This window comes from Diospyros lotus, chromosome 14, assembly GCF_014633365.1.
Source record: "Diospyros lotus cultivar Yz01 chromosome 14, ASM1463336v1, whole genome shotgun sequence".
Classification (NCBI taxonomy): Eukaryota; Viridiplantae; Streptophyta; class Magnoliopsida; order Ericales; family Ebenaceae; genus Diospyros; species Diospyros lotus.
The window spans coordinates 18,157,479-18,171,366 of record NC_068351.1 but is presented as its reverse complement, the minus strand read 5'-3'; the positions used below and the strand labels follow the sequence as shown (position 1 = coordinate 18,171,366).

Genomic DNA, 13,888 nt, shown 5'->3' with positions numbered 1-13,888 from the left:
ACGCCCCAACCCCAAGATAGTATATAAGGTACTATAATATTTACACGGGCGTTAAGGAAATCCCATATACTACAGTAAGGATCGTAACCTGAAATGTTGGGACTTCCATAAAATAAACATTCACACACACAATTTATCAAGATAGCAGGGAAAGTAGACTTCATTCTCCACGAGACAAAATATTGTCAAAGTTAAGAGTACAAATCTTGTAACATACTACAACATCATAAGAGACGCCTAAACAAGATAACTACACTCGCGCCGCCTCTGGGCCTTCTCCCTTTGAGCCCGAGCCTGACAGATCTGGAACATTTGAATATTCCAGGGGTATGAACACCCGGGTTAGATCGTTAAATCTAAGTGAGGGTTAAAATAACTTCATGCGTGCAAATGCAAAATGCAGAGATGCATGCTCCAGGTGGATGTGACGCCAGGGTGTTGCAATCACCCCTGCCAACCTTATCATGTAACACAGCCTAACAACACGGCCAAGTGAAGACTCCCTTCACCCATGATATTCACAACTAGTCACAAGCCACACGTAGTGATGCATGAACAAATGGAAAGAAACATGCGTATCAAACGAAATAACATGATATGCACATGTAATCACCGCCATCATGCTCAATAATATGCACAACATGTAAGAAATACAGTTTAGAAACCACTCACCGAAGCTTCCCACTTCTTGGTTGCACAAATTCACGGCCAAACGTCGCTCCAAGTGGACTGTTCTATAAAAACCGAGACCTTTTTGTATCCAAACCTAAAATAAGTTTATATATATAAGTATCTACTAAAATTAGGAGTTTTCATGAGAAATTTCAAGCCAAGAAGACCTATAACGCGCCCACACGCGCTCCCACAATGTCGGCCACGCGCCTGGACGCGCAGCTCTGTTGGGCGCGTGCGGCTCACGCGCCAGACGGACTTTCGACCCTGAAAATTAAAACGGGCATAACTCTCTCATTTTAACTCCGATTCGAGTGCCGTTTGAACCTACGGACTCCTCTTTCAACCCTCTACGTGGTTACAGAAAGAAGATGAGCTTACCTTGCAGTTTTGGTTACTGTTTTGCACGGATTTCAAGGGGCTCGTGCCTTCCAACGGCTTGCTTTCGGCTCCTACTCGGGCAGGGTTTCCTTCCCTTCTTTACAGCAGAGTTTCCCCTCCTTTATAAGCAACTTACCCCCTTAATTTGGTGGCCAAAAACCCAACCCAAGGCATTCTTATATAGTGCCCTTAAATCCATAGGATTGTGACACTTGGCTTTCTAAGATGGTGACACTTGGCACTTGAGATTTACACCCTAATTATTGCTTTCTTCCCATGGTGACAAGTGGCTCTTGAGATATGAGCCTTATCATGACATTTTTAACCCTTTAACGAATGAATTTTCGCCACATGTTATGGAGATTTGAGCCGTAATGATTGCTTTCATCCTACGGCGCCACGTGTCCTCGAGATATGAGCTTTCATTATTACTTTCTTCCTACTACGACATGTGTCCCTCAAGATGTGAGCCTCCATCATTGCTTCCATCCTACGGTGCCACGTGTCCCTCGAGATTGGTGTTTAATTATTACTTTTAATTTTCCATCCAAATTACGTCACGTGTCCATGTAATCATTTCTACCCATGTGTCTCCATCCATATGGTGACATGTGTCCATTAATTGAATTTAATTCGGGTTTGAAATCCACAGCCACTTTTGATATCGTTTTGGAATCCAAAGTTAGGTTTAAATGAACTTTGAAGTCCATTGCCCTTAAGTCCCCTAAAGATCCTTGAATCTCACAAATTCCCAAGTCTTTGAGAACCTAAAGAAAATCGGGAAATCGTTTAATTTATTAAATAGAAATAGCTTACAAGTTTTAGGGTATTACATTCACCCCTCCTTAAAAGAAAATTTCGTCCTCGAAATTTATTCCATATTCTCTAATACATCAAAAAGATAAGGGTATTTCTGGCGCATCTCTTGTTCTCTTTCCCATGTGATGTCTTCAAGGTTGTGATGTCTCCATAACACTTTTACCAGCGGTATTGCTTTATTCCTCAGCACTTGCTCCTTTCGATCAAGAATTTCCACAGGTTCCTCTATAAATGACAAATTGTCTTGCAGCTCGACTACTTCTGCAGATGTCTGTTGAGATGGATCTGGCTCGAATTTCCTCAATTGAGATACATGAAAAACGTTGTGAATGTTAGATAGTGCTGGGGGTAAGGCCAATCTATATGCGACTGGTCCAACCCGTTCTAAAACTTCATATGGCCCGATGTACCGCGGGCTCAATTTTCCTTGCTTCTTTCCTCTGGAGATCATACGGAAAGGCGAAACCTTTAAGTATACATTATCCCCCATCTTGAACTCCAAATCTCTCCTTCGGTTATCCGCATAGGATTTTTGTCTACTTTGGGCAATCTTCATTCGTTCTTGAATCATTTTGATCTTTTCACTGGTCCTTTGTACCAATTCGGGACCCAAAAGTTGTCTCTCACCCACTTCCGTCCAGCAAAGCGGTGTCCTGCACTTCCTCCCATAGAGGGCTTCATAAGGCGCCATCCCGATGCTACTGTGATAGCTATTATTATATGCAAATTCAACCAATGGTAAGTGCTCTTCCCAACTCCTCGAAAAGTCAATTACACAAGCCCGTAGCATGTCTTCCAATGTTTGAATTGTTCTTTCCGACTGTCCGTCAGTTTGGGGATGATAAGCAGTGCTCAAACGTAACTGTGTTCCCAAACTTTGCTGCAAACTTTCCCAAAATCGAGAAGTAAATCTCGGGTCTCTATCGGAGACTATGCTGACCGGCGTCCCATGCAATCGAATTATCTCCTTAATGTAGAGTTGAGCCAATTTGCTTACTGAATGCCCAACCTTCATGGGTAAGAAGTGCGCAGATTTAGTTAGCCTGTCTACTATTACCCATATGGCATCATTTCCAGTGGGTGTTTTTGGCAATCCTATTACGAAATCCATGGTCACATGCTCCCATTTCCATTCGGGGATTTCTAGCGGTTGAAGTTTTCCAGCAGGTTTCTGATGCTCAGCTTTTATTCGTTGACAGGTATCACATTGAGCTACGTATCGAGCAACACTTTTCTTCATTCCTGGCCACCAGTACAAATCCCTCAAGTCTTTATACATCTTGGTAGCTCCGGGATGAATAGTATATTTAGCCCGATGTGCTTCTTCCAGAATTGCTTGCCTCAAATCCTTATCTCTGGGCACGTAGACTCGATTTTGGAATCGAAGCACTCCATTCGAGAAATCAAAATCAGGATTCTTAACTCGCCCTTGGTCATCCACCCAAGACTTTATCCTCGAATCCTCAGAAGTAGCTTGCCGAATCTGTTCTAGAAGATGAGAGTGAATTGTTAGGCTAGCGACGTAAACAGACATTTCTTTAGGCATCACATTCACTGTCAACTGGCTAAAAGCCTCCACCAGTTCCCATTCCTGAGACATCAAACTGGCCATCAACATAGGCCCTTTCCTACTTAGTGCATCAGCCACTAAGTTTGCCTTCCCAGGATGGTACTGGATTGTACAGTCGTAATCCTTAAAAAATTCCATCCATCGCCGCTGCCTCATATTCAAGTCTTTCTGAGAGAACAGATACTTCAAGCTTTTATGATCCGTGAAGACCTCAAATTTCTCACCATACAAATAGTGCCGCCAGAGCTTCAAGGCAAACACCACCGCAGCTAATTCTAAATCATGCGTGGGATAATTTCGTTCATGTGGCTTTAACTGTCTAGATCCGTAAGCTATCACTTTCCCATATTGCATAAGGACACATCCCAATCCGTTTTTTGATGCATCAGTATATATCATGAATCCTCCTGACCCATTGGGCATTGACAAGATGGGTGCAGAAATCAACCTCCTTTTCAACTCATTGAAACTTTGCTCACAAGCTTCACTCCATTCGAATTTAACCCCCTTTTGGGTGAGTCGTGTGAGGGGCATAGCTATACGGGAAAATCCTTCCACAAATTTCCTATAGTAACCCGCTAGCCCTAAAAAGCTTTTTATTTCAGTCACCGTCTTAGGCGACCCCCAGCTTTTTATTGACTCGACTTTAGTGGGGTCCACTGCTATTCCATCCTCCGATATGACATGACCCAAGAAAGCTACCTTTCTCATCCAAAATTCGCATTTCGAAAATTTAGCATAAAGCTTATGTTTCTGAAGAGTCTCCAAAACAATCCTTAAATGTTGCTCATGTTCTTCCTCACTCTTTGAGTAAATCAAGATATCATCAATAAATACAATCACAAACTGATCCAGGTAAGATTTAAACACCCTATTCATTAGATCCATAAAAGCAGCAGGTGCATTGGTTAGCCCAAATGGCATTACCAAATACTCGTAGTGTCCATACCGTGATCTGAAAGCAGTTTTTGGAATGTCCTCTGCCCTAATTCTCAGTTGATAATATCCCGACCTCAAATCAATTTTAGAGAACACCCTCGCCCCTTGTAGCTGATCAAAGAGTTCATCAATCCTTGGCAACGGATACTTATTTTTGATGGTAACTTTGTTTAATTGGCGGTAATCTATACACATCCTTAAGCTCCCATCTTTCTTCTTTACAAATAATACTGGGGCTCCCCAAGGTGACACACTTGGCTGAATAAAACCCTTGTCTAAAAGGTCTTGGAGCTGAGTTCTTAGCTCTTTTAGCTCTGCTGGGGCCATCCTATAAGGTGGTATAGATATCGGGTTTACCCCAGGTACAACTTTTATAGCAAATTCAATTTCCCGATGAGGGGGTAATCCTGGTAGGTCCTCTGGAAAAACTTGAGGAAATTCCTTTACCACAGGTATGTCACCTAATTCCCATTTCTTATTCTCAACCCCTTCGACACAAGCTAGATACCCATAAGCACCATTTTCCATCATTCTAATGGCCTTAAGCACAGTTATTCGCTTGATTTCCCCAATACTATCCTGACCTCGAAATTTCACCCAAGTTCCACACTCGTCTTGTAAGCTTACTACCTTTCTACGACAATCCACTTTGGCATTATATTTAGATAGGAAATCCATCCCTAAGATTAGATCAAAATCTTGTATGTCCAGGGATATAAGCTCAATTGCCCACTCACCATTTCCAAATGAAATCTTCCCATCCTTATAACCCAAACGGGTTTCCATCTCTTTATTTAAAGGAGTGGCTATCACCATGGGGTAACTAAGTTCTTCCAACTCCAATTCTAAGCATCGTGTCAATGCATGAGATATGAATGAATGCGTGGATCCAGGATCTACCAGTACTTGTACCGAGGTATTAAGAAAGATCATCGTACCTTGAATTACTGCTGGATTTAAGGTCACATCTTCCTTTGACAGGTTGAATACGCGACCTTGGCGAAATCCTTGGCTCCCTTTATTTGCTCCCTGCTGACCTGGTCCCTTCCCTTGCGGACAATCCTTGGAAACATGGCCGGGTCGTTGACAATTGTAGCACACCCGTCCCTTCGTACATTCACGGATCATGTGGTCATTAGCTCCGCAATTATAGCACTTTGGGGTCTCTATCTTGCATGGCTTCCCTGAATGTGACTTCTGACATTTAGGGCAATTCTCTTTTTTCTTGAAATTTTTCCCTCGAGGTCCTAAGTTAGACCCTCTATCAAACTTCCTGTCTGTTGGGTTTTGGGATTCATTTCTCAAGGAGTTCATCCTCTCATGATTACTCTCCACAGTCTGGGCTTGAAAGACTACTTCTGCATACGTGCGTGGCCCGACAGAACTCAAGGCTTGTTGAATTTCCATTTTCAATCCTCCCAGGAATTTTTGAGCCTTGGCCTCCTCGTCCAAATTATAGATAGGCATATACTTAATGAGACGTGTGAACCTATCTTCATACTGGGCAACTGACATGCCCTCGGTCTGTCGCAGGTTCATGAACTCTCGGCTTTTCTCCATCTTCTTGCACAGAGGGAAGTACTTAGCATTGAAAAGTTCCTTAAATCGTGCCCACGAAACATTTGGCTCACCTTGCCCTTCAGGACTTCGTAAGGCCCTCTGCATCGTCTTCCACCATTGATCTGCCTCGTCTCGAAGTTGGAAAGTGGCACAACTAACCTTATCCTCCTCATCACAGCCAATGAAGTCAAAGATTTTCTCGATTTGTTCCACCCAATACTCGCTTTCGCAAGGATCGGCTCCTGCTTTCCCTCGAAAAATGGGTGGATTTAGTCGCTGAAATCGGTCGCTGATATCTGGACTTCGGGGATTGATATGCCCCGTTGGCTGTGTAGGTCGTGTCCCTTGCATGACGACAACCATGTTCTCAAGAATCCGCTCGACTCGGATCATCCGATCTCCATATTCTTGATTCCTCTCATGCGGTTGGCTACCCTGGGGTGCCTCTGTCCTTTCCTCCCGAACTTCATTTCCTTGCCTACAGTTCCGGGTCCGACGGGTGTTCACCATCTGAAAACATCCACACAAGAAATCATAAGACTAGCATTGTTAACGTGTGGCTTCTAACGATCTATCTACAACAAATGAGTAAACTAAGCATACCACCATGTATCCGGAAAATTCCCAAATGCTATCATCAGTACTTAAGTTGCGCCTACCCAACCTTTGCCCAGTTTCATATGGTGTCCCTAATCCCAAAAGTTTCCCTAGGCACTAACCATTCTGGTCGTTCTAGTGTCTTTCAATTCTACTAATCTTAAGATTTAATGAGTCATACCTAAAGGAAATCCAATACCTTCATCCTCAATTAGATCCTGCAATCCCTTGAAAATCCCCAAAAAATGGCCGCCTGATTTTCCAAAAGCCATTGTTCCTTATTCTTAAAATCTCGGATTTGTGTTTGAACATATTCCTCATTCCCCAAATATTTCAAAATCTAGATCCCCAATAATCGCTTAAACTTCTTCGTCACGTTTATTGGTAGGCCACGAGATTTCATCTAACAACAAATACACTTACATATCCTTATTCATTACTACTATCGTTCGTACATATAAACAAGCTGCCCTGCTGACATGGATCCATTCCTGATATAGGGCAACATCTCCAAAGTTAGTCTCATTAAACCCAAATCAAAATTATAGGGCTCTGATACCAACTGTAACGCCCCAACCCCAAGATAGTATATAAGGTACTATAATATTTACACGGGCGTTAAGGAAATCCCATATACTACAGTAAGGATCGTAACCTGAAATGTTGGGACTTCCATAAAATAAACATTCACACACACAATTTATCAAGATAGCAGGGAAAGTAGACTTCATTCTCCACGAGACAAAATATTGTCAAAGTTAAGAGTACAAATCTTGTAACATACTACAACATCATAAGAGACGCCTAAACAAGATAACTACACTCGCGCCGCCTCTGGGCCTTCTCCCTTTGAGCCCGAGCCTGACAGATCTGGAACATTTGAATATTCCAGGGGTATGAACACCCGGGTTAGATCGTTAAATCTAAGTGAGGGTTAAAATAACTTCATGCGTGCAAATGCAAAATGCAGAGATGCATGCTCCAGGTGGATGTGACGCCAGGGTGTTGCAATCACCCCTGCCAACCTTATCATGTAACACAGCCTAACAACACGGCCAAGTGAAGACTCCCTTCACCCATGATATTCACAACTAGTCACAAGCCACACGTAGTGATGCATGAACAAATGGAAAGAAACATGCGTATCAAACGAAATAACATGATATGCACATGTAATCACCGCCATCATGCTCAATAATATGCACAACATGTAAGAAATACAGTTTAGAAACCACTCACCGAAGCTTCCCACTTCTTGGTTGCACAAATTCACGGCCAAACGTCGCTCCAAGTGGACTGTTCTATAAAAACCGAGACCTTTTTGTATCCAAACCTAAAATAAGTTTATATATATAAGTATCTACTAAAATTAGGAGTTTTCATGAGAAATTTCAAGCCAAGAAGACCTATAACGCGCCCACACGCGCTCCCACAATGTCGGCCACGCGCCTGGACGCGCAGCTCTGTTGGGCGCGTGCGGCTCACGCGCCAGACGGACTTTCGACCCTGAAAATTAAAACGGGCATAACTCTCTCATTTTAACTCCGATTCGAGTGCCGTTTGAACCTACGGACTCCTCTTTCAACCCTCTACGTGGTTACAGAAAGAAGATGAGCTTACCTTGCAGTTTTGGTTACTGTTTTGCACGGATTTCAAGGGGCTCGTGCCTTCCAACGGCTTGCTTTCGGCTCCTACTCGGGCAGGGTTTCCTTCCCTTCTTTACAGCAGAGTTTCCCCTCCTTTATAAGCAACTTACCCCCTTAATTTGGTGGCCAAAAACCCAACCCAAGGCATTCTTATATAGTGCCCTTAAATCCATAGGATTGTGACACTTGGCTTTCTAAGATGGTGACACTTGGCACTTGAGATTTACACCCTAATTATTGCTTTCTTCCCATGGTGACAAGTGGCTCTTGAGATATGAGCCTTATCATGACATTTTTAACCCTTTAACGAATGAATTTTCGCCACATGTTATGGAGATTTGAGCCGTAATGATTGCTTTCATCCTACGGCGCCACGTGTCCTCGAGATATGAGCTTTCATTATTACTTTCTTCCTACTACGACATGTGTCCCTCAAGATGTGAGCCTCCATCATTGCTTCCATCCTACGGTGCCACGTGTCCCTCGAGATTGGTGTTTAATTATTACTTTTAATTTTCCATCCAAATTACGTCACGTGTCCATGTAATCATTTCTACCCATGTGTCTCCATCCATATGGTGACATGTGTCCATTAATTGAATTTAATTCGGGTTTGAAATCCACAGCCACTTTTGATATCGTTTTGGAATCCAAAGTTAGGTTTAAATGAACTTTGAAGTCCATTGCCCTTAAGTCCCCTAAAGATCCTTGAATCTCACAAATTCCCAAGTCTTTGAGAACCTAAAGAAAATCGGGAAATCGTTTAATTTATTAAATAGAAATAGCTTACAAGTTTTAGGGTATTACACTAATGGATGGGAACGAGTTGATCTAAAGAGTTCAAATCATTTTTACTCGAGATTATAATATTTGCGCCTTCACTGTTGTATTTTTTCTCAAAGGTTTTGTTGTTCTATCATTGTAAATTTATTATTAAGCCTTGTTTTCATTGTGAGAGAACTTGTAACTAAGAGTGTTAACTCTTAGCTTATCTCTTTCATTTGTATCGTTGTTATTTTCCTAGCTTGTGTAGCTAGAGGGCCCATTTGAGTGGGAGGTTGTAATTCCTAGTTTCGGACTAGTGGACCTACTCGGGTTGAGTAGGGGGTAGGGGGTTGATAGTGGATGGTTTGAAAAATCCTTAGTGAGGAGCTAAAGTAGTGGATTAGGCTTGGGTTAAGCCGAACCACTATAAATCTTTGTGTTCTCTCTTGCTTATGTTTTTTGATTTGTTTATCATTGCTAGCATTTCATTATCCTCACTTGCATTGAATTTTTATTTTCAATCAAAAGGATTTCAAAGTTTTAAATCAAGTTTTTTAAAATAACCAATTCAGCCCCCCTCTTGGTGTGTGCCATAGCTCCTACCCGTTCTAACAATTGGTATCAGAGCCTAACTCCTTAATTCAAGGTCTAACAACCTAAGGAGGGATCCATGGCTCTAAAGGAAGGTTATCCTATTAATGTGGCACCTTATTTTAATAGCTCATTCTATGATTTTTGGAGAAAAAGAATTTGTGTATTCATGACATCCATTGATTGTTATCTGTGGTATATTGTGAAAAAGGGTTTTGTTTTAAAACCAAAGATGGAATTGGATGATCGTGATAAAATGAATTTTTCTTTAAATATTAGAGCTATGCATATTTTACAGCATGCTCTAAGTGATGATATTTATGTTAAAGTTTCTAAATGCTCCAATGCTAAAGATATTTTAAACACTCTTGATTCATTATATCTTTCTAACAAATGTTGTGAGCAAGTTGATAAAAATTCACAGGTTGAAAATTCATTGAATCATCAACAAATAGAGGAGAAAGGAAGTTCCCGTGTCTCTAGTGAATAAAGCTCAAACATGTGTTTCATGGTAAATGAAGAAGAGGAGGTAACCTCTACTTCTACTCTTGTTATTGATATTGATCATGAGTCTAGTTCTTTGTATGCTTATAATGATATCAGTGAGAATGATTTTTCAAATGAAGAGTTATTGAATGCTTTGAATGATTTATATGAAAATTTCGAAAAGCTATGTTTGAAAAATAAAACTGTTCAAAAGAAATTAGATTTATTGTCAAAAGAATTGGAAGTTTTAAAATCTAAGAATGAATATTTGATTACTTCCAATAAAGAATTTTTAAAGGAAAAAGTCTTGGAAGAGTTTGAATTGAAATGCTCGAACAGTGCATTAAATGAGAGATCCATTTTAAAAGAAGAAATGTCAAATTCTTGTGATCATGACAAAGGTGTTGAAATCTTTCATAGCTCAAGAGCAAAAGTTAAAAGCTCACATTTACACACCTATCATGAAATTAAATGTTTTTACTGTTGTAAATTAGGTCACATTGCATACAATTGCCCTTTAAAAAGGAAATCATATTATGGACCTAAAATGAAATGGATTCCTAAGGAAACTATGCATTCTAGTATTTCTCATTCTAATCCTCAAGAATCCAAGCAAGTTTTGATACCAAAAAACTCTCATGTTAATCGGAATGTGGATAAGGATAAAAAGAAAACTATTTTCATAAAGAGGAAACAAAAATTTGTTGCTTCACATCCTAGCTATTGGTATCATTTTAGAAGCAAAGGCTTTGAAAGAAATAATCCACATAGGTTTAAACAAATTTGGGTTCCTAAGGAAGATCTCTATGCTAACAATGGTGATCCCAAGGTGGTTTGGGCACCAAAGGCTTGTGGATAGTTATTTGTGCAGGTTGCTTGACATCCAAATGATCTTTAGAGAGAATTTTTTGTGGATGAGTCAAGCATGAAGGAAAAGGGGATGAAAAGAGATTCAACCCCAAAAGATGTACTGTCATCCAAGAGTAAGATTTTATTAATTAAAATCTTAGTGGTACATTTCTATCCCTAAATTCTCTATATTTAATAATTTTGATGATTTTGAATTATAAGTGTGCCATTATGAGTTTGCTGAAAATTTCTATTCATAATGTCAAATATATTGGTTTCTCAAAATTAAGGGATATTTATAGTGTTTTGATATAGGCAGTGACTAAGGGGGAGAATAAAATTTGTTTCCCTAAATTTTTGTGCTAGAAAATATTGTCTTAATAAATGGTCTTAAGCACAACCTAATTAGCATATGTTAATCGTGTGACAAAAGATATTAAATATGCTTTAATGCCTAATCATGTGAAGTATCTTATCTCAAAATGAAGGAAATAGGTTGAAATTGTACTTAGAGTTATCTAGTATAGAAAAATCCCCAATATCCTCTATTTCTCAAAACTTGGCTGTCATAAGAGAGTAGGTCATGTGAGCATAAATGTTATTGATTATCTATCCAACGTGATCTTGTTGAAAGATTGCCTAAGCTTAAATATTGAAAAGACCACAGTTGTGGTGAATGAATGAAAGACAAATAAATAAATATATTATTTAAGCCTAACAATAGAGTCACAATCTCTAGGTCTCTAATTTCACTTTATTTAGATATTTTTGGTCCTATGAGAACACTAAACTTAGGTGAAAAATAATATGTGCTAGTTATTATGAATGATTACTCTAGGTTCTCTTGATAATATTTCTTGCATCTAAGAATGAAAACATTTAGCCCATTTGAAATATTTTCAAAAGATAAAAGAATGTGTATTTCAAAAATTAGAAAGTGAACATGGGGATATTTTGAAATGAACAATTCAAGCACTATTGTGAAGAAAAATGATATTGGTCATAATTTTCTAGTGCTAGAACAAAATGAGGTAGTTAAAAAAAAAAAAATAGATCTTTATAATAAATGGCTAAGAATTGTGTTATATGACAAAATTCATTTTTAATCTAAGCCATTAACACCTCATGCTATATGTTGAATACGATTTCTATAAAGCCTATCTTAAAGAAAACCCCTATGAGTTATAAACCAAATATTCTATATTTTCATGTTTTTGGTAGTACGTGTTTTATCCTTAACAGTGGTAAAAACTCTTTAAGAAAGATTTGATGTTTAGAGTGATGAAAGAATTTTCTTAAGATATTCTACTAAAAATAAAGCATATAGCGTATATATCAAAAGAACTCTAACAGTAGAAGAATCTATTCTAATTATAGTTAATTATGTGAGGGTTGAAGTTCCAAAACCCAAGGAAGGTGGTGATAAAGAATTAGGATAAAGATTTGAAAATTTTCTCATTAGATCAAAGGAATCAAATCTGTCAAATGATATTATGCTTAAATGCTTAATGAAGAAAATGTAGCTCATGAAAAGAGAAAATCATCATTTTCAAGAAAGAAAATATGTAGCTTGTCCTTTCTCAAATAGAACCCAAAAATATTAAGGAAGCTCTAATGGATGAAAATTGATTTATGGCTATGTAAGAATGGCTAAATAAATTTGAAAGAAGTGGTGTATGCCAAGACCTAAAGATCACCCAAACATATGAACCAAATGATTGTTTAGAATCAAAATGGATAAAAGAGGAATAGAGCTAGGTTGGTAGCTTAAGGGTATAGTCAAGAAAAAGGAAAAGATCATGATGAAACCTAGGCTCCCGTAGCAAGTCTAGAAACCATAAGAATGTTGTTGGCATTAGCATGCCACAAATCCATGAAAAATGTCACATCAATGAAAAAAATTTCATGTTTGCATATTTGATTGTTTAACATTTTTCATAAAAATTTTCATAGTACAACACATTGAAACATATTTTGACATATTTTCCATATAAAATTGCAAGTACGGGAAGGTGAATTTTTTTTTCCATAGAATTGAAAAATATTTTCGTTTTTCATCTCTTTCCAATCAAACAATTGGAATTGTTTTCCATGAAAAATGTTACATCAATAGAAAATTTTTCGTGTTTGGATGTTTGATTACTTAACATTTTTCATGAAAAATTTTCATGGTACAACTCATTGAAGCATGTGTGTTTGATTGCAATTATTTTCCATGGAAAATGTCAAATCAATGGAAAATTGTCCATGCTTGCATGTTTGATTGCTTAACATTTTTCATGAAAAAATTTCATGATACAACTTATTAAAGCATGTGTGTTTGATTGAAATTGTTTCCATGGAAAATATCACATCAATAGAAAATTTTCCATATTTGGATGTTTGATTGTTTAACATTTTTCATGAAAATTTTCATAGTACAACACATTGAAGCATATTTTGATTTATTTTCCATATAAAATTGCAAGTACGGGAAGGTGGAAATTTTTTTCCATAGAATTGGAAAATATTTTTGTTTTCCATCTCTTTCCAATCAAACAATTGGAATTGTTTTCCATGAAAAATGTTACATCAATAGAAAATTTTTCGTGTTTGAATGTTTGATTGCTTAACATTTTTCAAGAAAAATTTTCATGGTACAACTCAATGAAGAATGTGTGTTTGATTGCAATTATTTTTTATGGAAAATGTCAAATCAATGGAAAATTATCCATGCTTGCATGTTTGATTGCTTAACATTTTTCATGAAAAATTTTAATGGTACAACACATTGAAGCATATTTTAGCCCATTTTCCATATAAAATTGCAAATAGGTATAGGTGTCAAAAGGGCCGGCCCGGCCCGGCCCGGTCCGGCCCGAGTCGGCCCACGGGCTTTTTAAACGGGCCGGGCCGGCCCTTTTACTAAAAGGGCCGGGCCGGGCCCGGGCCCTTTTATAATTGATAGGGCCCGGCCCGGCCCGGCCCACGGCCCCCCTACAAAAGGGCCGGGCCGGGCTGGGCCGGGCCAGCC

At 38.8% G+C, this 13,888-nt stretch overlaps 1 long non-coding RNA gene across 2 annotated transcripts; it reads right to left on the bottom strand.

Moving 5' to 3' along the window:
- Positions 1-288: 288 nt before the first annotated feature.
- LOC127790514 (uncharacterized) lies at positions 289-8,785 on the bottom strand. 2 transcript variants are annotated; one of them, XR_008020790.1, is made up of 3 exons: positions 8,159-8,785; positions 673-766; positions 289-303 (listed from the first exon to the last, which is right to left on the bottom strand). It is a non-coding gene; the product is annotated as an uncharacterized LOC127790514 (long non-coding RNA). The 2 variants fall into 2 exon arrangements; XR_008020789.1 differs by lacking the exon at positions 8,159-8,785 and adding an exon at positions 1,054-1,478.
- Positions 8,786-13,888: the final 5,103 nt, after the last annotated feature.